This window comes from Chiloscyllium plagiosum, unplaced genomic scaffold (assembly GCF_037043375.1).
Source record: "Chiloscyllium plagiosum isolate Xiang-an unplaced genomic scaffold, Cpla_swu_hap1 HiC_scaffold_1, whole genome shotgun sequence".
NCBI lineage: Eukaryota > Metazoa > Chordata > Chondrichthyes > Orectolobiformes > Hemiscylliidae > Chiloscyllium > Chiloscyllium plagiosum.
This window is the reverse complement of record NW_028270139.1, coordinates 2,613,805-2,636,538: the sequence shown is the minus strand read 5'-3', so window position 1 is coordinate 2,636,538 and position 22,734 is coordinate 2,613,805. Positions and strand designations below refer to the sequence as shown.

Here is a 22,734-nt window from a genome sequence, read left to right as displayed (position 1 = left end):
GTGACGCAGGACTCTGTGCTCTATAACCTGTTCCCCAGGATGCGTACCAACACAAACATTGATTGCTCCTGGAGGACCATCGACATAGTGAAAGACACTCTTTGATCTGCTTGAAATTTGTTGGCTTTCCACAGCAAGGAGTTGACCTCACCAGAATGTTGCAGATTGGCACATTCCAAGGTCCAGGAAATGTACTGAGAGGCCCACTGAAGCTTGAGACAACTGCTGCCAAGACACAGTGAGGAAAGACCACTGTCTAAGGTCTTTCTGCTGAAGTTAAATGGGGGTCCATTCAGTTATCAGATCCTCCCAGTGCCTCAAATATATGTAAATTAACTATGTACAAGTGAGAAATGCCTTGGTGGTTTGTTTGCTGTAGTCAGTCCAACTCCAATGTTCGCTTGTTCTTTCTTACGTTACTGTGTAGAACTGGATTGGGTATTGTAAGTGATTAAGTATGTATATAAAGATATTTTTATGAATAAAGTATATTTTTGAAAATAAAAAAAAAGCCAGAGCTTAAAGCCTAGGTAACAAAAGGCAAGGCTACCAATGGTGCAGTGATTAAAATTGGAAATACCCAAGAAGTCAGAATTGGTGTCCACCAGAGATCTCTCTCCTGTTCTGGAACTGGGTGAAATTACAGAGGCAAGAAAGAAAGGACGGCTTTTAAAACAAGGTTGAGAATTTTGCAATTAAGACATTGTTTGACCAGGAGCCAATGTAAGTAGCGAGTACGAGGATGAAATGCAAACGGCACTTGGCACAGGTTCTGATATTTGCAAACAAGATTTTGAGCAAACTCAAGTTTTCAGAGGACGTTGAAATTGTTCAGAAGTGTGGGAAGGAGGTCAATGACCTTCTCTGCTCTGCCAGGTAAGTGCCACCATCTTCACTCTGCCACCTGACATTCACTCTATCTCTACTACTGCACCCACCTCCCACCAAAGCATATGCTCTCCCACTCTCACAAAGGCACATAAAATCTAGCCCTGACCCACCTTTGCCCTTGCCCCAACCCCCACACCCTGGGGCAATCTCCCAGCTTGCTCATTCACTCAAGGTCCCTCTCCCCACCTGCATCAACACTGACAGCTCTGTCACTCCCCTTTGTATCACTGTATCCCTGACTGTGCTCCTGCAACTTCCTTGCTTGGGATCACAGGATTGACTCTCGGATGCCAGTGTCCTTGATCATGAGATGGGGGTAGCTGCTGCCTATAGAGCAGGCCCTGAGGTGGCAGTCCAAGATGGCAGTGCAGAGGAGCAAGTTGTGAGCAGGAGCTGTAATTTACCTGCTCTGATTTTCAAGTCTCGGTGTCTAGTTTCTTGTCGAGCAAGTGACAAAATGGGAACTTGGATGTTAATGAGGCGATACTAGGTACAAATAAGGATAATGGTAAGTGATAATTCCTATTAATAGATTTATCACTGCTCACTAATAAGAATCTTGTCTTCAACTTAGTTGGAAATACTACTTGTTGCTTCTGACATTGAGAAAGGTCTCACTTGACCTCTTGTGATCCCCCCTAATTTCTCACTATAACCAATGTTGTTCAGGCTTGGGAAGATACCACCAGACTATTTATATGGAAGTTGAAAAATGTGGTGCTGGAAAAGCACAACAGGTCAGGCAGCATCCGATGAGCAGGAGAGTTGATGTTTCGGGCATAAGTCCTTCATCAGGAATGTGCTTTTCCAGCACCACACTTTTCGACTGTGATCTCCAGCATCTGCAGGCCTCACTTTCTCCTATTTACATGGAAATAAACCTGTAGTTCAGATCTGTTTAAAGAAACCCTTTGTCTGACTGAAAGGCACCCTTGCCTCCAAAAGATCTGCTCAATTGTTCAATCTGTCCTACTTGGTTCCTTCCTACAGCATTGGCACCTACTGTTGGACACCACAAGACATTACAGAGATGGACATAATTGGTCCTCGGGATAGCTCGAGTTTACAGGCAGAAGCTGATTTTGGGTCAGTTCTGAGACCATACATGTGAACAGTTTGGTCTAGTCTCAGACATTGCCAGGGAAAAACATAGAGTCAGAAGCTGATTTTATGATGGCATTCCATTATTAGTATTTTTTTTGAGGATGCATGTCTGAAGGATTTAGAAAATTGGTTCATTCTCCTTAATGTTATTGAAGGGACAGTGGAATTTGTTTTTTTCAAAGATGCTTGCTGGTAGTCATAAATATGTAGCGAACTTATTTTGCCACATATTTATGACTTATTAGAAGTCATGTGTCTGAGTACATGACCGAAGGTTTTGTGGCTATTGTGATATAGTTTTGAAGTTCAGGTGGAGTACAGCCAGAGAACTCCCCTCACTTCGTGGTCAGGCTTTGCCAGCTTTCTCAGAAACCTTCTTCAGAATCCTTGTGAAAACTGAAGAGCTGAAACAACTATTCTCCTTGCAAGGTTTCTCAAGGATGTCCTCTTAATATCTCCTCAACAAACTGTGTCTGAAGATCCCAGTGACAAATATCTGTGTCTAGTGACCCGTAAATGTGTTCAAGAATATTAGTCTGAAGGCAATGTGGAACATTTCATATATTCACTGTTTATTCACAATAAGTAACTACTATATTTGGCAAATGTGTTTATTCTCATTTTGACATAGCAGAATAAGTCTTCTTTCTTTCCTTAATGTGTGTGTGTAGGAGTGTGTGTGTAGGAGTGTGTGTGTGTGTGTAGGAGTGTGTGTGTGTGTGTGTGTAGGGGTGTGTGTGTGTGTGTAGGGGTGTGTGTGTGTGTGTGTGTGTGTAGGGGTGTGTCTGTGTAGGGGTGTGTTTGTGTGTGTGTAGGAGTGTGTGTGTGTGTGTGTGTGTATAGGGGTGTGTGTGTGTGTGTGTGTAGGGGTGTGTGTGTGTAGGGGTGTGTGTGTGTGTGTGTATAGGGGTGTGTGTGTGTGTGCTGTGGTTAATTAAAAGTATAACTATTTATACTTTAATGTTTCAAACTATATGTTAATCCATTTTTTCACCTTTGTTGAATAAGTTTTGTTTTTCTGAAATAAATAAATGTTAAACATAGAAACCTGCTTTAAGATTCTTTTTATTCTGAACTATGAAGATAAAGTGTACAAACGGCCACTTCAGTAACTGGACAAAGCATTTAATTTATGTTATGACCAGTGGAGTGGACTAATGAAAGAAAGATAGCACAATCCTTCAATCTCTGTTCTAGAGAGACCAATGACTTCGGCCTTCCCATGTTTAACTGAAGAAAATTTCTACTCATCCAGTAATAAATGTCAGATAAGTAGCCTGACAATTTAACAACAGTGGAGGAGCCAAGTGAGATTGTGTGAGGTAGAACTGGATATTATCAGCATACATGTGAAAAGTGATGCTGTTTTTGGATGAGGCTGCCAAGGGACAGCATGTACATGAGAAATCTAATGGGGCTAAGGATAGATTCTTGGGGACACCACCGATAATAGTGCAGGAGCAGGAAGAGAAGCTATTGCAAGTGATACTTTGGCTACATTTAGTTAGCTGGGAATGAAACCAGGCAAATTCTGTCCAACCAACCTGGACAATAGTGGAGAGGCATTGGAGGAGGATAACGTGGTCAACCAGAAGGTGAAAGACAAGTTAGGAAAGATAAGCAGGGATTGATCAACTTTGTCACCTCAGTATAGAATCTGACTTGCAACTTTGATAAGAGCCATTTTGATTAGATTAGATTACATTAGATTACATTACAGTGTGGAAACAGGCCCTTCGGCCCAACAAGTCCACACCGACCCGCCGAAGCGCAACCCACCCATACCCCTACATTTACCCCTTACCTAACACTACGGGCAATTTAGCATGGCCAATTCACCTGACTTGCACATCTTTGGACTGTGGGAGGAAACCGGAGCACCCGGAGGAAACCCACGCAGACACGGGGAGAACGTGCAAACTCCACACAGTCAGTCGCCTGAGGCGGGAATTGAACCCGGGTCTCTGGCGCTGCGAGGCAGCAGTGCTAACCACTGTGCCACCCACGATTCTTTGGCAGGATCTGAAAACTGACTGGAAGATTTCAAACATGGAGTTGTGCGTGTCACACCTCTGTGAGTTAACATGCTGGAAATCAAGTCCAGATATTCCTGGAGTGTCACAGAAGTTAGAGATTTTATAAGAATATGCACACTTTGCCAATTTACCTGTCTTTTTAAACCCAGCTGGACAGAAAACACGGACAAATAAATCAACTCCTTCTGGAGATAAACAATAAGGAATCGATTCAGTCACAACCACCCAACTGATGGCAGGCAGAAGGCCTTTGTCATCAGTAACTGGTCACCATTCCAAGTTACTGCTTGGCAGTGAAATCTCATTTTGTCTACACTTCCTGGTTCTAGATGTCTGCAATTAAGGTTCCCCTACTGCTTGAAGAAAGCAGTGTAAACAACACTTATAATGAGGTTGGATAAGTCAATTTTAAAAAGTGCAGTAATCCTTCACAAATCCTCAATACTTAAATAGTCCTATTCCTGTTTCAGTCTGCAATCAAGTTTACAGACAAATAAAAAGTTATGGTGTTTACATAGGAATGCTAAGTAAAAATTTAGGAGGTGATATGTTCAAGGACCTTGGAAAGGAGATGCGGATTAGAGACACAGTAGTAATTTACTAAGACAGTATGATGAGTTTTTTTGTAGAGCACATATAAACAAGGACAACATCTGAAAGGCTGGAAACTTTAACAATATTAGACAATATGAGGATGATAGTTGGTCATGGAATTAGGATCAAGGAGTTAGGAAGTGGACAAGATGTGTTTGGAGGGGCCATGATGGGAACAGGGAAAGAGTCTAGAGATCCAAATTCAGGGCTAAAGCTAGGAGACATTTTAGAAGGCTTTGGCATAGTGAACTAAAGGAAAAGAGGGTTGTGGTGAAGCCTGTTGAATAGATGATCTCAATCTCACTATCGTTTGGAAGCTCATGAAAGAGGGGTTTAAGGCGATGAATTTCAAAGCCAAAGGTTACTTCTGCATTTCAGGGTAATCCTGGAATAGTAAGCAGTTTATCAGACAAGGGTAGAACTGATAGTGTTTTATGCGGTCCAATCAGAGCTGGTAAATAATAGATGAACCCATTGTCTGCTATATTCTGACAACTCTGTGTCCCTTGGACTGAAAGGGCATAAATGAAGGCTGCAGGATGTAGGATGGTGCAAGTTAGGGTAATGGTGTTACTGGGGATTAGGGCATCATATGCAAATGTGAGGGTGTGATTGAGCAAATTGGCAGCTGCAGAAATGATGGTGTGCATATGAGGCCGTTTATTTCCCACGTGTGGCCTTAGTATTCAGAGGTCCTGTTACATTTCTTTGTACTCGCTGATGTTTACTGGGTGGCAAAAGGCACAACAAGGAGAATAAAATGCAAATGATGCAGGCATGAGTCAGTGATAATTCACACTGGGTTGGTTGGGTGTTGGTTCGGCTCGGCATTTGCAGGGTTTGGTTTAATGATTATCGAACTGTTAGAGCACTTTCGGTTTTACATTTCCATTTATAATACATCACTAAGCGGAACTTTGTTCACTTATAGGCCATTGTTGTGGGTAAGAAAAGCGTCCCCCCGATCTGTGTGGACGGAGTAAGGCACGGTGAGGTAGATGGTCTCACAGAGCAGTGAGTCAAGGAAGGCACAGGGAGGTATGCTGCTGCTGCTGCTGCTGCTGCTGCAGACAGTGTCTGTTTGCTGATAAAGGTGAGCTTGAGTCTCAGCACGGTGGCAGTGTTGAGGTTCACTGAACAGTGCAAACACCCGCGCTATCCCCACAGCCGGCGGAGCACCCAGACCTGACCTCCCCCCCTCCCAGGGGCTTTACATCGGTGGAAATCTCTGGCTCAAAGAGGTGGGTTTTCGGCTCGACCTTAAATGTTTGGCTCTGGCGACGTTTGAGACAGTTTGAGAGGCGATGACTGTGAGCCAGCCGTCTCGGGAGATACTGTGTACCCGAGTGGATCCCTGGAATTGCAGCCACATCATTTCTGAAGTAAATGATCGTTACCAGGTTAATCCCAAAATATAACTCGGAATGCCCGCGGTGTTGGTGGTACCGCGGGCTTACCCCTCTCAGTTTGTGTAGCTGTGTGTGTGTACACCAAGGAGCTAACATTGTCCCCCAGCTGCAGACTGAGAGCAAGACCCCGGGGCTGGCCTCGGGGGGAGCGGGTGGTTTCAGGCGGTGGGTGCTATCTGAAGCCCCAACCTCGCCCCAACATCTCCGGGTGTAAACACCCAGCCTGCCCCCGGCACGGCCTTGGGGAGGGCCACCCCAGGGCTTTGTCTCATTTGGGAACCGGACAACTCCCGGCTCAGGGTCAGCAGCCGGAAACTGGGAACGGGTCATTCCCGGGATACAGGGGGATAGCACCGATCCCGGGTCATTCCCGGGATAGAGGGGGACAGCACCGATCCCGGGTCATTCCCGGGATACAGGGGGATAGCACCGATCCCGGGTCATTCCCGGGATACAGGGGGACAGCACCGATCCCGGGTCATTCCCGGGATACAGGGGGATAGCACCGATCCCGGGTCATTCCCGGGATAGAGGGGGACAGCACCGATCCCGGGTCATTCCCGGGATAGAGGGGGACAGCACCGATCCCGGATCATTCCCGGGTTACAGGGGGATAGCACCGATCCCGGGTCATTCCCGGGATAGAGGGGGACAGCACCGATCCCGGATCATTCCCGGGTTACAGGGGGATAGCACCGATCCGGGGTCATTCCCGGGCTAGAGGGGGACAGCACCGATCCAGGGTCATTCCTGGGATAGAGGGGGACAGCACCGATCCCGGGTCATTCCCGGGATACAGGGGGACAGCACCGATCCCGGGTCATTCCCGGGCTAGAGGGGGACAGCACCGATCCAGGGTCATTCCCGGGATAGAGGGGGATAGCACCGATCCGGGGTCATTCCCGGGATAGAGGGGGACAGCACCGATCCCGGGACGTTCCCGGGATAGAGGGGGACAGCACCGATCCCGGGTCATTCCCGGGATAGAGGGGGACAGCACCGATCCCGGGTCATTCCCGGGATAGCGGGGGACAGCACGGACCCGGGCCATTCCCGGGATAAGGGGGGGAGCAGCCTCAGGGTACCGGGCTGTGAGTGTGGGATGTGGTGAACTCTATCTGCTGCACTTGTTGGCTGCAGTCTCTGGGAGGCTGCTGGACCCTCCTGAAGCCCCCTCACTGCCTTCCCTCTCTCTCCCTCCCTCCCTCTCTCTGGTGTGTGTTGTCCCCGGACCTGGCAGGGTCTCCCCCCCATGTAGTTAAATCTCAGGGGTTTTCATTTGAAACCAGTGGATGTTGGGTGTGGGGGGTGGGGATAGTGTGTTTCCGCGCTGGGAGGTTGTGTGGCCTGGGCTCTGTCTCCCAGAACCCCGCCACCCGCTTCCCTCAATCATTCCGAGTCACTCAGGCGAACCTGAGCAGGGTTGTAGACAGACAGCACCACAGAGCGGCCACAAAGTGGCAGAACCGGATCCGCTGTAAGTTTTCTTCAGTAAAACTATTCATTTCCAAAAGACCACCTAGACATCAGTAAGGTGGAAAGGGGAGTTGGGGAAGGACTGGGGCCTTTCCTATTGATTGTAGGATTTTATATATTCGAGTCCTGCGGTTATTGATCAATGTGTGACTGACCGGGATATTGTGTTGCCTTTTTAAAAACCATCAGTTGGTCGCATCTGTATTGACATTGGCGATCAGGATTAAAGGCAGCTTACAGGTAGGCCGTTAGCACCATGCGAAGAATGGGAAGCCGGCACAATGCATGTTTGTGCCACTTTTTTTAAAAAATGAAACTGGACAAAAGGCTGTTGTTTCGAACTGAAATCGCCCTGGGTATTAGCCTGTCAAACAGGCAGAGCAGCGGCGTCCCTACCTTGTAGGGAAGGGTTCAGGGGGAGAGAACGGGAGCATACAAACAGCTATTCGGGACTCCGACGTCCCTTGCTTTGTGGTCGAAGATCAGATTTCGTATTGAAAACGTATTGATTACTCAAGTAAGCCAGAGGCAAGATGCTACTGTCCCCCCCCCCCCCCCCCCCACAGAAACCCCACAACCTGCAAGTTGCAATGGGTTACTGAATGCTGCTACCATCCTCAGCCATTGTGCGTGCTGCATGCGGGTTGACCCTTGATCTTTTTTTTAGTATAAACCAGAAAACGTTGCATCAAATGTGTCTTTAATGCGTTCAGCATACAGCCAGGTTATGTTTGCTTCCCATGTTTTGTTTTAATTCGTTAGTATATTTGTCGAGAATATTAGAACAATGCAAAGACACGCATTTTAATGGCTCACACCACAGCAGGGTGCGGTGCAGGTTCGTGTTTTAATTTAGTTTAAGAGGATTTGTACTGCGGTTTTGAAAATCCCTAAATTTAGCAGAACCTGCCCTAGATAGATCAGGTACAATCCTTGCACTAAAACGGAATTCAAAGCGGCAGAGCACATGTTCTGTTCAGTTGGCTTTTGTTTGTTCCAAAATATTTGACAAATTTGCATTGAGCAATAATTTAAATGTCTACTTTTTAACAGGATAGCCATTTCAAAATATATTTGTTTTTGTTTAGGATAGATTTCCACCCCATTCCTGCAGGTCTTAACAAAGATTTCAAAGTTAAAAAGATATGTTAATTTGATAAGAAACAAAACCTCCCAGTTGGATTTTTACCCATGAATTTATTTGGCCATCTTGTGCATTTGCTTCCTCATGAATAAGGAGAATGCAACAAAGACTCTTAATTTTTGGACTTTGAGAGAATAAGGATTCAACCTCTGATAGTCTAAACACTTGGCTGCCATCCTTGTACCTTCTCTTTAGGTTTGATTTGGAGGTGCCGGTGTTGGACTGGGGTGTACAAAGTTAAAAATCACACAACACCAGGTTATAGTCCAACAGGTTTAATTGGAAGCACTAGCTTTCAGAGTGCTGCTCCTTCATCAGGTGGTTGGCTTTCATGTTTTAAAGTTATGCCTTGCTGAAACACTTTGAATGGTTTGGCGTTGGTGTTATGTTAATAGACCCAGGTTGGAAGAGTTTGTTGGAGGGGCAGAATGTCATGGGGAACCGGTGAACATCATTCTAGATACAAATTGTAAGGTGTAACATAGGCAATTTAAACCACACGGGAAATAACAGAAAATAAGTGAAAATGTGTCGGGAACAAAGGAGGTTAAAAAAAATGAATTTTCATTTTCATTGCACCTTTAATGTCCCACAAATGACCATAAAGTACTGTACGTAAATGATGAATATTCCACAGTCTATTTGCAGGGAAATATTCTGCATTTTCGACTTTGTAGGGAGGGCAAGTACTGGCATTGCCTGCTGGCCACGTGAAAATTACATACCATCTTGATGGCTCTCTAGACTTTGGGCAGTACTGGAGGTGACCATTCAGGTAGCAGATTACTGGTGTGATTGTCTCTGGGAAAGGACAAGTTGGTTAATCTTTAAATTGTCTGTTATCCAGAAGTAGCGCTGGATTGTTGGGGCAAAGATTATGTGTGTCTCGTTCTTATGGCACTGGAATAGTTATGTGTTGTTGAGGAGATTGGTTGGAACTTGGGGTTAGCCTGATCAGAAGGAGTAGTCTGGGTCAGGGGTGGTTGCAGGGGGATGGTCAGTAGGTCAAGGGAGGGTAGCAAGAGTCACTGTACATTATTGGGTGTGGTAAGGTGGGTAGTTGCCCAGGTGTAGACCAGTATTTTCCAAATGTTTTCAGGGTATCTATTCAGATAAGTAGATCAGAACTATCTGAGATCTGACTGTAACTCAGATCCAGGGAATTCTGCCGAGGGGATTGGGAGGTAGAAGGATTTCTCCTCAGAATTTCCCAGGCACATGGGACAGAGATCAGCACATTGGGCATCTGTGGGGGTCCAGCATGCATCTTATGTCATTGTCCTCAGTGATGTGTAGACTGGAAGATTTGGGCCATACATAATTAGATTTAGTTGTTGGTTTGCTCGCCAAGCTGGTGGCGTGCAATGCAGCTGTTTTGTCACCATGCTTGGTAACATCATCAGTGTGATTTCTGCGAAGCATTGTGGTTCTAATCCATGTGATATTTATATGATCAAGTCTGATAAGGTGTGTGTTGTCGTTTCTGGTTTTTTTGTGCAGTGGTTTGTATGTGGGGTCTATATCTGCATGCTTGTGAATGGCATTCTGGGTTGAAAACCAGGCCTCTCGGAATTCCTGTACATGTCTCTAGTCAGCTTGACATAGAATAGTTATGGAAAGGGCTTTTGCCCAAAACGTTGATTTTCCTGCTCATCGGATGCTGCCTGACCTGTTGTGCTGTTCTAATCACTCTAATCCTGACGGTTATGTTGTCCCAAACAAATTGATGGCCGTCCTTATCTGCGTGTATTGAACTGAGGGAGAGTTGGTCTGTGCTGTTTTGCTGTTAGTTGGTGTCTGTGTATCCAGGTTTCTGTTGGTCTGTCTGATGTAGTGTTTATGGCAGTCGTTACATGGGATTTAGTATATTACGTTTGCCCTGCTTGTGGTGGGTATGGGGTCTTTCATCTGGGGAATGCCATTCAACAAGAATGGAGGCGTTGACCCCATGTACAAACCACTGCAGAGAAAATCTGGAAATGACAACACCCACCTTGACAAACCAGGTCTTATGGTCATTAAGCGGAATCGAACAACACTTCACGGAAGTTACACTATTGATGTTACCAAGCATGGTGTTGAAATTTCTCCATGGCAACCGACCAGCTCAACAAGCAAACCAACAACCACATCCACAATCCGAGCTACAAACCTTCACAAAAACCTTAAAAATGCTTCATTTTTTTTGAGGAGTTTTCAAACGTATTAGTAAGCTGTATGAACATTGTTTATCTCCACTTTAGCAAGATTCCGAAACTATTGAATGAAGTGTTTTGTTCATTAGGTAGAAAAGCACAGAGTTGCTGACATTGGTGGTATCCTGTAGGGGATGTGTAGGAGATGACGGAGGTGTGTGCAAGTGGTTTGATGAACAAACTTTGCTGGTATTTTTCTAAAATTAATTGATCTAAATTAGTTAAATAGTTGGAAATGGGGATAGGGAGCAGACTGTCAAAACTTTCCAAAACTATGATGGAGACCAAGAGGAAAGTGCAGCGGGAAAAGGAAGCCATTCAGCTCATTTGACCTCTGCAACTCTTTGAAAGAGTGAACCAATTTGTTTCAATCTTCTATATTTGCCTCAGCCTTGTAAATATTTCATTTTTACTTATAAATCTAATTGTCTTTAAATCACCTTTACAGACAGATATCCCAGGTCTTCAGCTGTCTGCAAAAACATCCTTCTAATCTCATCGCTGGTCCTTTCATTACATTAGCCTCTGACTGCTTGGTACTGATCCTTTTTCAGAATGGAAGCACTCTGTTTTGACTTAGTCCTTCATAAGGATCTTCTTAATTTTGAACTTGTCTTGTAAATCTTCCCCCTAACCTTCTCTGCTATAAGGAGAAAGTTAAAAATCACACAACACCAGGTTAGAGACCAACAGGTTTATTTGGAAGCTATAGCTAGTGTTGGACTATAACCTGGTGTTGTGTGATTTTTAACTTTGTCCACCTCAGTCCAACACCAGTTCTCCCACATCATTGCTATAAGAAGAATAATCTTATATAGATTAGCAAATTGGTTTTAAGAAATGGTGAATGGAATTGACAACTAGAATGCAGTGAGACCGGTTAAAAGGAAATAACGTTGGAACTGTTATATGGGCAAGATGTAGCAGAGAAAATTTGTAGTCTGTTTGTTGGATTGATTGTTGAAACCATTTGCACTGTGTGTGGCAGTCATCAATAAGGCAAGTAGTCTTGGAATGCACGAATGAGAACAAAAAAGCTTGGGAACTGTTAAACTTTTTCCCCATCCAGGGTACTGCGTACAGCTTTGCTCACAATGTTGAGGAAGGACATCTCAGAACATCAAACGATGCTGAGGAAAGGCCACCCACACAGCATCTGACAGCTCAGTTGTCAGAAAGAGTTATGGCAGCTCTTTGCTTACACTTGAGAAGAGTAAGAGGAGATTGTATTGAGATACCCAAGATCATTAAGAGTTTCGGTCACTGGGGAACTGTTTACTCTGACCTGGAGAATGACAATGACAATAACAGGCGTGAGATGAAACTCCGATATGAGAGGCTGATTGGACAGATTAAATTGTCCTATGCAGAGGATGGTTAAAGACTAAATGGTTAAAAGGTGGTTAAATGCCAGTCAGCCAGTGGACATTGAAAACACAGTAAATTTAAGGGAGTTAAACAGTATAAAAATTAGCCAAGGAGTATTGGCAAAAAATTATTCATTCAGGGACTGACCATATAGTCTGAAATGCTGTTTTTGTTCTAATGTTTCTTTTTGTTTAAAAAAGAACAGTTGCTTCTTTTAGGAGATTGTAATGTTAGGTCCTAAAATTAATACAGGCCTTTATACTTGAAGGGAGTAGGGTTATAAGGATGAGTGGTTTATTCCATGCAAAATGGTGTATTAGTATTATCTTTGTCTGTGTTGTTTAGGAAGAGAAATCACATGTTTACAGAGTTATTCAAGTGTAAAATATTCAATTTTAGATGGCTACAGGTTTTAGACATGGTAATAAATTTTGTGTATTAGGGAGTGCACTATGTGAAAATGCAGCAAATTGTAAAATAGGTTGCAGAGGCACTGAATTGTTCATTGGTGTCCTGCCAAGACTTATAATACAGTATTTTACCTGTCAGGGAAGAGCTCTTAGAAGTCATTAGACACCTGGTTGACTATAACATACAGTTAAGCATTTTTGACCACAACATGTCCTGCTATTGTGTTTTCTTTCTAATGTGTAACATAATGAGTTAAAAGCTAAGTTCATAAATTGTCACTGCACTGTGGATGGAACACAACCAACTTGCTAAAGAATAATTGTGGAAGCTATTCTCTTTTACGAGAGGAAATGGGGAAAACAAGAAATACCATTAAAATTGCCATTTATTGAAAGGATGGACTCTTAATTATAATCCGCACAAGCCCACCCACCTAAAATATAGAGCCTGGATTTCACTGCTGTTTGAAGGAGTTGATTCCAGTAATAAGCATCATGTGGGTTTGTTTTCACATCCTTTTGGGTTCAAGAAGTACAAATTCAAATTTGGTGGCAGATTCAATTAAATACAAATAAAGTGCTGGTATCTGTTAAAATTGTGCAAGTATTATTTAGGACCTGAAATTATTTACACGGAGTGATATTTAGAATGGTTCCCCCTAGGTACACTATTGCAAATGCTAGTTAGATATCTTCAGGAACAATCTGAGTTCCTCTTTTTCCGAATTGAAGTGTAAAGGTTTTGTGAAAGACTTTGCATGTACACTAAACTTGTAATCTCGCTGCAGTGCTCTGACAATTTGTTTAGCATTTTCTCCAGGTTCTTATCTGTTCTCCACTTTAGTTAAGATTGTGATAATCTAGCCTGCCAACAGAACCAATTTTGTTCCTTGTTGTAGACACATACTGACACTTCTGTTGAATATTTTTAACAAGATTCCTCCATTGGGCACAAAGGAGAACAGTGTTGACCAGTTTGAAATGAGTGTGTTTGTTGGGCAATCTATCCATCGGGAATAAAACACACTCATCTTTTTTTTAATCAACTCACCATAAAGGTTTTACTGAAAGCAGTGATAAAGGGCATTGGTACATTTTATTTCTTTCTCCTCCTGCTAATTGTTTCTCCGATTCTGAAAGCATTAATCCTTGCTTTGTTCCTGTTCCTTGAGCAAGTTCCAGTGCCTCATTCAAGTAGTTGTTTTGTATGTGAGAATCTTGGCGGAGTTTTGACAGTCTCCTTCACCGCGGGGATGGTTTACTTAAAATGGTGCAAATTTTGAACAACCGTTAGTAAATAAATAGAAACAATTGACGTAAAACAGGCTTGTTTTGCTTTCAAGGAGCACTGATACCAGCAGTGGCTATGTTGAAACTGGTTAGTTTAGCTGGGATTGAATCTGTGGCCTTCCCAGTATGTATGGCTTTGATGTAACTAACTTAAATTGGAAGAGCATGTCAAACATTAAGAGCCTTGAAGTGAGCCTTGAAGTGATGTAGTGGTGAGATGTATCTTACATATACATTTCAATTAAATCACCTCTCATTTCTAAATTCCAGAGACTGTAGGCCTGGTCTACTTAATCTCTCCTAATAGGATAATTCCTCCTAGGTATTTGTTTAGTGAAGCTTTGTTGCTCCCCTTTAATGCACGTACATCCTTCCTTAGTTTACGAGACCAAAATTGTTCATGTATTCTTGGAATCGTCTCACCAAAACTCTGCCATAGTGTAGTAAGTTTCCTTCACTCTTATCCTCTGGTATCTTTCCAATAAAGGCTAATGTATCCTTTACTGTCCTAATTGTTTGCTTTGTCTGCTTTGGGTAATATTTTGCGATTCATATATCTGGTCCCAATGTTCCCAAAGTTTGAGTTGGGTGGCATGGGGAAATTGGAAGGTCTGGGAAAAATGTTAGTGCGCAGCTGACAGGAGCATAGTTATGAGCCAGTGCATTGAAAGCATTGGGAAAAATAGGAGACTTAGACTCAGCTGCTCGACTACTGGCACAAAGTTCAATCGACTGTGCTGAGATTTATATTCATAAAGTGAGTAGTTGGGACCCTAACAGGGACGTAAGGCTTCACTTGGGCATCAGTGGTAGGTAGAGAAAGCCGAGCAGCCACTCGGTGTGGAAACAGATGAGTCTCATGTTGGATAGTTTAGAGAGGGCCAGGGTGCAATGGAGGAGGCTAGAGAAGCTTAGCACAAAGGGGAAAGAAGGTGCTACCCAAGGCATCATTGGCAAACCTGCAAATGGCAAAAACACTACTGCCATAAGACACTGTGCCTATCCAGGCTGTTGGCTGTGGACATTTACGCTCTGGTTCACAATGGTATGAAACCTCTTGAATCCCACACATGAGTTCATCATGGTGCTGAATTGTTATACATGTAAGTCATTCCAAGGGATCAACTGCGAACAATTTTGCAGTCTTATCAACCTTGTTTGTCATTGCCATCAAGAATGTAATGGATACCATCTTCCAGAGTGCAGGTTCTGCATCCATTTTGAGATAGATGGGATAGCATGGACACAGGGCATTTCAACAGAAGTGACCACCATGCCTTTCACTTGTAGGTTGACCTGCAATGACCTGTGACGTGGACAATCTCTGTCTTACCACTGCAGTTGACTTGACCTGATGTAATCCTTGCCAATTCCAGGGCTGCCTACTGAATGGGCTCTGTGTGGGGAGCTGTGCCACATCATCCCCAGTACAATACATTTCTCTTGGTTTATGTGCTTTCTTCTACAGGATGAAGAATGTTTCAGTAGAGGACTGTGCTCCCTCTCATTTAGGCCACTCCCTGTTTAGTTTTCATCTGAAATGCTAGATTCATCAGTAATGCTCCTTCTCAATTGCACTCCCTGCCTGAGGGTTGCTCACCTGATTTGACAATGTTAAAGGAGACATTTGGGTGCTCAGTATGCTCTGATCATGTACATGCTGATCGGTACACAGAGGCCTGTCATCCTAATACCATTTACCCCTCGCCTTTCTAGATGGCAACAGACCATTGAAGTGATTTCTGTACAGCACCCATATCCTCTGAATGACTTCCTGGTGGCTGACCCCTATCCATATCCTGTTCATCTGGCTCAGCCGATTTCTTCTTTGGAATGGAGTGAAATGACTTCCTGGTGTAACATCTGCCAAATCGTAAAAAGAGACGGTGTAAGAACGTGGTCACTTGGGGACATCTGCCTGTATATTGTCAGCCCTCTGATCCCTGATGCTTCAATCTCTTAGGCAACAGGGAGTCCAGTTGTGGCTGTCACTTGCCTATTAATGTGGCCTTTTATCAGAATGTCCCTACCTTTGTGCCACCCTTGGGGAGATGATAATTGGGTGCCAAACTTGCTTTCTGGCTGACTAGGTCGTTTGCACTTACACCAACCAGCCCCCATCACTACTCAGGAGAAAGTGAGGTCTGCAGATGCTGGAGATCAAAGTTGAAACTTTATTGCTGGAACAGCACAGCAGGTCAGGCAGCATCCAGGGAACAGGAGATTCGACGTTTCGGGCACAGGCCCTTCTTCTTCCTGAAGAAGGGCCTGTGCCCGAAACGTCGAATCTCCTGTTCCCTGGATGCTGCCTGACCTGCTGTGCTGTTCCAGCAATAAAGTTTCAACCCCCATCACTACTCACCCATCCAAATGATCACAAACACTGAAAGGTTTTCTGCCAGTTGATTTTCAGCAAGAACAAGATGATGTCTCGAGTGTTAGGGGCCTTGAGCCCTTTTGCTCATATCTTATACATGATTTTTAGGTAGTGGCTTGGCAGCATCTTGGAAATGTTTTCAGGCCATAAAAAATGCCCAAGGAAGAAAAACTGCTGCTGTTCAATGGCACAGTGTCTGAAGGGATTTCCACCAAAGAAAACCTACCCTGAAAACTTCAAGCTAAAAGAAAGTCTCTTCAAATTGATTTTCTAGTTTGTGTTCAAATTAATATCAAAAACCCACGAACTACAGTTTCATTATGCAAAGATAGGGTTCAACTTGCTAATCTGCATTCTTATTTTGAAAAGAAATGAGTGTGGAGATTTTTGTTTCTCTCTCTCTGCTTGAACGCTACAAATGTACATTGTGTTTAATTACATTGCACAATCTGCTTCCCAGTCTCCAAACATTTCACTTTTGGATTTGATATTTTGGTCAGATGTGTTGACGTAACAACATTAATAAAGCTACTCAGAGATACAAATATAAATGGTCATTTACTAATATGGAGTTTGAGTAATGCGGAAATAAGATGTTTTAAAGCTTTTCTGTACCAATTTAATGAGAAAACAGCATTTATACGGTATGAGTGGAGGGTGCTGATTGGTTGATAATTGGACTCTGATTTATAGAGGCGTTGCATTAAAGAATTCACTCAAATGTTGATTAACTGTTTAAATTTTAAATCAGGCAGGTTGACTCTGTTTGATCAGGACATTAATGCGAGAAGTGAACCAGTGATTAGCTGGCATTTATTTTGTTGTGTTGCAACAAGTACAATGGACGTCTGCAAAGAAGGGAGCCTGTGTATTACATAGAGCTTCGAGTACACACAAGTGCACTTTGCTGCAAGTCTGATTGATGATCATAACTTGGTTGTCAGTATATTTCTTTGCATAATTTTTCAGGATTACCCAGCAAATGTTGTCGAATTGCTGAATCACATTTAATGTTGGGCACTGTGAGTTTTTCAAGCACGGACTGGTTGGGTACACTCAGTAGATTGTTTGTTTCAAACAGCTGAAGGGATATGTTTTTTGATATTATCTGTCAGTCTTTGTACAGCATATCTAACTGACATCACACCAGTACTGAAATGCATATAACACTTTACTCATTTGTGCAATAGCTTTCTTGGTTTGATGGCACCATCCTGTTGATGACAAGTGCTACTCGTGTTGCTGCAGCGTAGTAACAATGTGAAACATCTAGCCTCACATAAATACTAAGAATTGGTATTCTTGTGAATTGTCCTGATGAGTGCAAGATGAAAAGATTTGACAAAATGTATGTTTTTCAGCAATTCATATAATACAGCTGTTAAACTCAACGATTACGATGTATGTACATATTTAGATATTTTATAAAAAACCTCTATGGACATAAGAAATTTCAATTAGTTAGAATTCAATTGGTGTATGACATTTTAAATAAAGAATAGCATTGATGGTTCATCTTGCATTTCTTGGTAGGAATTTCTTTGCTGTTGTTCTGGATTGATTTTCTTCCGATTCTCCAAGTCATTTTTCAGTGGTACTTTCTGTTTGGTTTCTTCATTTTGATTTGTATATGTATTACCTTTTCAGTTTTGATTTGCTGATGTTTAACTTTGGGCAATTCAATATCGTGTAATAGCAACAATGCTTCTTTTTCGATAAGAACAATCATTTCAAAGTCAATTGTCAGTGGCAGTGTTTTGGAAAAAAAGTGTGTTCAAATTTTGGGCAAGTGAAAACTCTGGGCGAATAATTGACAATGTTACTTGGTGTGAACTGTAATATGGCATTCTCTGTAAATCCTTCTGTAATATGAAGAATATGAATAATATGGGATAATCCAAAAAACGACAAAACAATTTCAGAAGAACATACATTTCAGATTAGTATCATTATTCATTGAGTTCTTTAAAAAAGTTTTAGCTCTGTATAAGTTGCAGGAGGGATGGCCTGAAGCATAGGAAACATCCAAGTAATGAAGCGAAGTCACAGACTCATAGAGATGTACAGCATGGAAACAGACCCTTCGGTCCAACCCGTCCATGCCGACCAGATATCCCAACCCAATCAAGACCGACATGCCAGCACCCGGCCCATATCCCTCCAAACCCTTCCTATTCATATACCCATCCAGATGCCTTTTACATGTTGCAATTGTACCAACCTCCACCACTTCCTCTGGCAGCTCATTCCATATACGTACCACCCTCTGTGTGAAAAAGTTGCCCCTTAGGTCTCTTTTATATTTTTCCCCTCTCACCCTAAACCTATGCCCTCTAGTTCTGGACTCCCCCACCCCAGAGAAAAGACTTTGTCTATTTATCCTATCCATGCCCCTCATGATTTTATAAACCTCTATAAGATCACCCCTCAGCTACCGATGCTCCAGGGAAAACAGCCCCAGCCTATTCAACCTCTTCCTATAGCTCAAATTCTCCAACCCTGGCAACATCCTTGTAAATCTTTTCTGAACCCTTTCAAGTTTCACAACATCTTTCTGGTAAGAAGGAGACCAGAATTGCATGCAATATTCCAACAGTAGCCTAACCAATGTCCTGTACAGCCGCAACATGACCTCCCAACTCCTGTACTCAATACTCTGACCAATAAAGGAAAGCATACCAAAAGCCTTCTTCACTATCCTATCTACCTGTGACTTTCAAGGAGCTATGAACCTGCACTCCAAGGTCTCTTTGTTGAGCAACACTTCCCAGCACCTTACCATTAAGTGTATAAGTCCTGCTAAGATTTGCTTTCCCAAAATGCAGCACCTCGCATTTATCTGAATTAAACTCCATCTGCCACTTCTCAGACCATTGGCCCATTTGATCAAGAGCCCGTTGTAATCTGAGGTAACCTTCTTCGCTGTCCACTACACCTCCAATTTTGATGTCCTTTTTAGAGGAAATGCTGAAAGAATTGTATTTGCATTTCATGCAGTAGACCAGATTTGTGCATGAGGTTTAAGGTCTTAACATCCAAGATAATTATTTTAAGTTAGGGGGAACACAAGAGGTGGTAAATCTACAATTGAATATGTTATATTATGTACAGGAAAATGTCCTAATAAGACATCTAGATTGGAGGATATTTAGGTGAGGGCAGGCTAAACTATAAAGTTGTAGGAATATCCGAGACAAAGCTAATTCAAAGTATGAAAATTAGAATGTTCAGGTGAACACAGTACTTAGACAGGACATAACAGACAAAAATATGATGGTGTAGCTCTCAATGCCAGGGATTCCTAGGGCATAGAAAAAGTTGATTCTGTGAAAGATGGTCAGCTATAAAATGAGCTGTTGGAGTTAGGTATCACTAACGCTAAAACCCCCCAAAGAATCATGCGAGCATATGAGCAAGATGGTAATTTGATTTTTGAAGAGACAAGTTAGTTAGCTCAATTGGCTGAATGTTTGGTTTGAGATCCAGAGCGATCGTGTTTGTTCCATTCCGGGATTGTCTGAGGTTCTGAAGGCCTGCCTTCTCAACCTTCGGTGGTGACCCTCCGGTTGAAGGTCAAGGTTAGAGTAGTGCTGGAAAAGCACAGCAGGTCACAGCATATCTGCAGTACCCAGTTTCACTCCGGTTAAAGGTGCCTCTTCTAATAAGAGAACAGCCTTTGGTCCTGTCCAACTGTGGTGACCTGCTACACTGAAGGGACAGGAAAGATATCTGAGAACAGAAATGTTGTTTCAATTCAAAACCTTAAACAAAAATAACGGAAAACAAATTTTTAAGAGCATTCCAGGACTTGTCATGACAAGAAAGTTGTGAGACACAATGTTGATTTTGATTCGGTGTTCTTAGAGACCCAGAATATGTATTGGAAATAGAAGTTGGAACACTGCTCGAGGAACAGTAGTTTCAGAGTCAAGTTTAACAGATCTCAGTATGTAATGGCAAAATACAAACATACAGTACTAAATAGGGGCAGAAGGAGACCATTAAGCCCCTCCAACCTGCTCTGCAGTTCAGATAGATCATGCTGATATGTTTGGATGTTGAATTTCACATTCCCATCTACCCCTGGTAATCTTGATTTCCTTGCCTATCAAGAATGTATCTGCATTTTCTTTCTAAAAATATTTTAAAATCTTCCCTCCATTCCTTATGAGGCACAGCGTTCCAAAGTCTCTCAATTCTCTGAGAGAAAAGCATTGTCCTCATTGCTCTCACTAATGCTGTGTGTAATTGGAGGCAAAGCAGTCTTCAACGAAGGATATAGAGGCCAGGTCATTAGGTATGTTTAAAACTGAGATTGGTTACTGAGTATCATGGTAGTGGAGAGAAAGTGGGAGAATGGGGCTGAGAAACATATCAGCCATGATTGAATGGCAGAGCAGACTTGATGGGCTGAATGGCCTGATTTCTGCTCCTATGGCTTATGGACCTATCCTTACTTTTACATTCAATTTCATTTGTAATAAAAGGTAGCATTCCATTAATGTTCTTGATTACATGCCTTACCTGACCAATGTTTTGTGATTCACCTAAGTTGCTCTATGCCTCAGAATTCTACAGTTATTCTCCAGTCAGGTTCTCCTTTTTTAAATTCTTCCTGCCAAAGTGAACAACTTCTCATTTTCCCACATGATATCCATCTGCCAGATTCTGTCCACCTAATCTGTCTGTCTGCCTGAACCTTCCTTATATCTTCTTTCATCGCCGACTTTTCCACCTAGTTTGGTGCTGTTGTGGATTTAGGCCCCATGCCTCTGAGTCATTGATGTAAATTATAAAAGGCTAATGCCACACCACAAACTTTTATTGTCTGCAATAACCTTTGATGTGACATCTTCTGGAAAACAGTATGTTTGTAGGGTCCCCGTTACCCACAGTGCATGTTGCTCTTTCGAAGAATTACAAATTAAATTAAACATTTCCCAAATTAAATTAAACATTTCTAAATGTACAGATGTAATCTCTTTAATGCTCACTGCTAAATATTTCTCCTTGACATGTGAAGGAAACTGACCTCAAATTTCCTGTTTGCTGGTTACTTCCCCTCTTGAGTAGAAGGGAGATGTATGCTCCTTTCCAGTTTGATTCATGCTTTCCTGTATCAAGGACATTTTGGACAATTATCACCAATGTACGCACTGCTCCATCAGCTACCTGTATTGAAACGTTAGGGTGAAATCCACTGAACCCAGAGAGTTGTCAGTCAGTAGCTCCATCAATTTGCTTGGATTCACTTCCCTTGTGCTTATAATTTTATTAAGCACTTCTCTCTCTTCTGTCTCCTGATTTACAGTTATCACAGGAATGTTTTTATATTCTAGTGAAGATGGTAGCAAAATATTTCCTCATTTCTTCCGTCATTTCCTTATTATCTATTATTAACTCCCCATTCTCAGTCTCCAGAGGATTAACACTCATTTTGTTTTTAAATACTTGTAGAAATTCTTGCTATCAGTTTTTTCATTCACACTAGCTTTCTCTCCAACTTCTAATTTCTTCCTCCTGATTTATCCTTTTGTTCATTTTCTGCTACACTTTATGCTCTAACCAAGCATCTACTACTCAGCTTTAAATATTGATGTGTTTTTTTAAGTTTGATTCTTTCCCTAATTTTGTTAATTAGCCATGGATAGTGGGGCTTCCTTTTTAGAATTTTTCTTTTGAGTGGAAATATATTTATTCTGAGTATTCTGAAATATCCCCTTAAATGTGTCTCTATTGATCCCTCCTTTAATCTAGTATGCCATTTCACTTTAGCTAATTCAATCTCATATCGTTATCCTTATATAAATTTTAAAGTATTGATGTTAGACTCAGTTTTTTTCCTCACAAACTGGATGTTTGATAATATTATGGTTGCTGTCCCCTAGCAGTGCCATTACTGTATGGTCATTAATTAATCCTGCAACATTACACAATGGCAAGGCTAATGTGACCTGTTCTGTTATCAGTTCAAATAGTTTCTTAGAGCAACATAATCTCAAAAATGTTCTATGAGCTTCTAATGCAGGCTACTATTGCAATCTGATTTCTTTTCTCATGCATATGCAGATTAAAGTCTCTCATGTATATTTTCACAAATATCCAACATGTCTTCTGATATACTTCCTCATACATTTTGGGTTACTGTTAAAAATCACACAACGCCAGGTTATAGTCCAACAGGTTTATTTGGAAGCACACTCGCTTCATCAGGAGCAGTGCTATGAAAGCGAGTGCTTCCAAATAAACCTGTTGGACTAGAACCTGATGTTGTGCTATTTTTAACTTTGGCCACCCCAGTCCCACACCGGCCCCTCCAAATCATTTTGGTTACTGTTAGGGGCCCAATAGCCACTCACTTGTGAGCTTTCCCCTATTCATCCTGTCTGCCCTGACCGATACCACATGCTGATCTCTTGAAACAAGATAATGTCTGATGA

General features: G+C 42.4%; 1 protein-coding gene across 5 annotated transcripts in view; it reads left to right on the top strand.

The window, feature by feature from the left end:
• The first annotated feature begins 5,462 nt into the window (after nt 1-5,462).
• The window catches only part of fhdc1 (FH2 domain containing 1), a 211,650-nt gene continuing 194,378 nt past the window's right edge, over nt 5,463-22,734 (top strand). Inside the window, exon 1 of one of the 5 annotated variants that reach the window (XM_087999865.1) lies at nt 5,463-5,718. The gene's annotated coding sequence lies outside the window, so the exon portion shown is untranslated. Of the gene's footprint in view, nt 5,867-5,916; nt 6,026-7,379; nt 7,512-22,734 lie in introns of those variants that run through there. The other 4 variants (XM_043700016.2, XM_043700029.2, XM_043700036.2 and 1 more) reach the window with 4 other exon arrangements.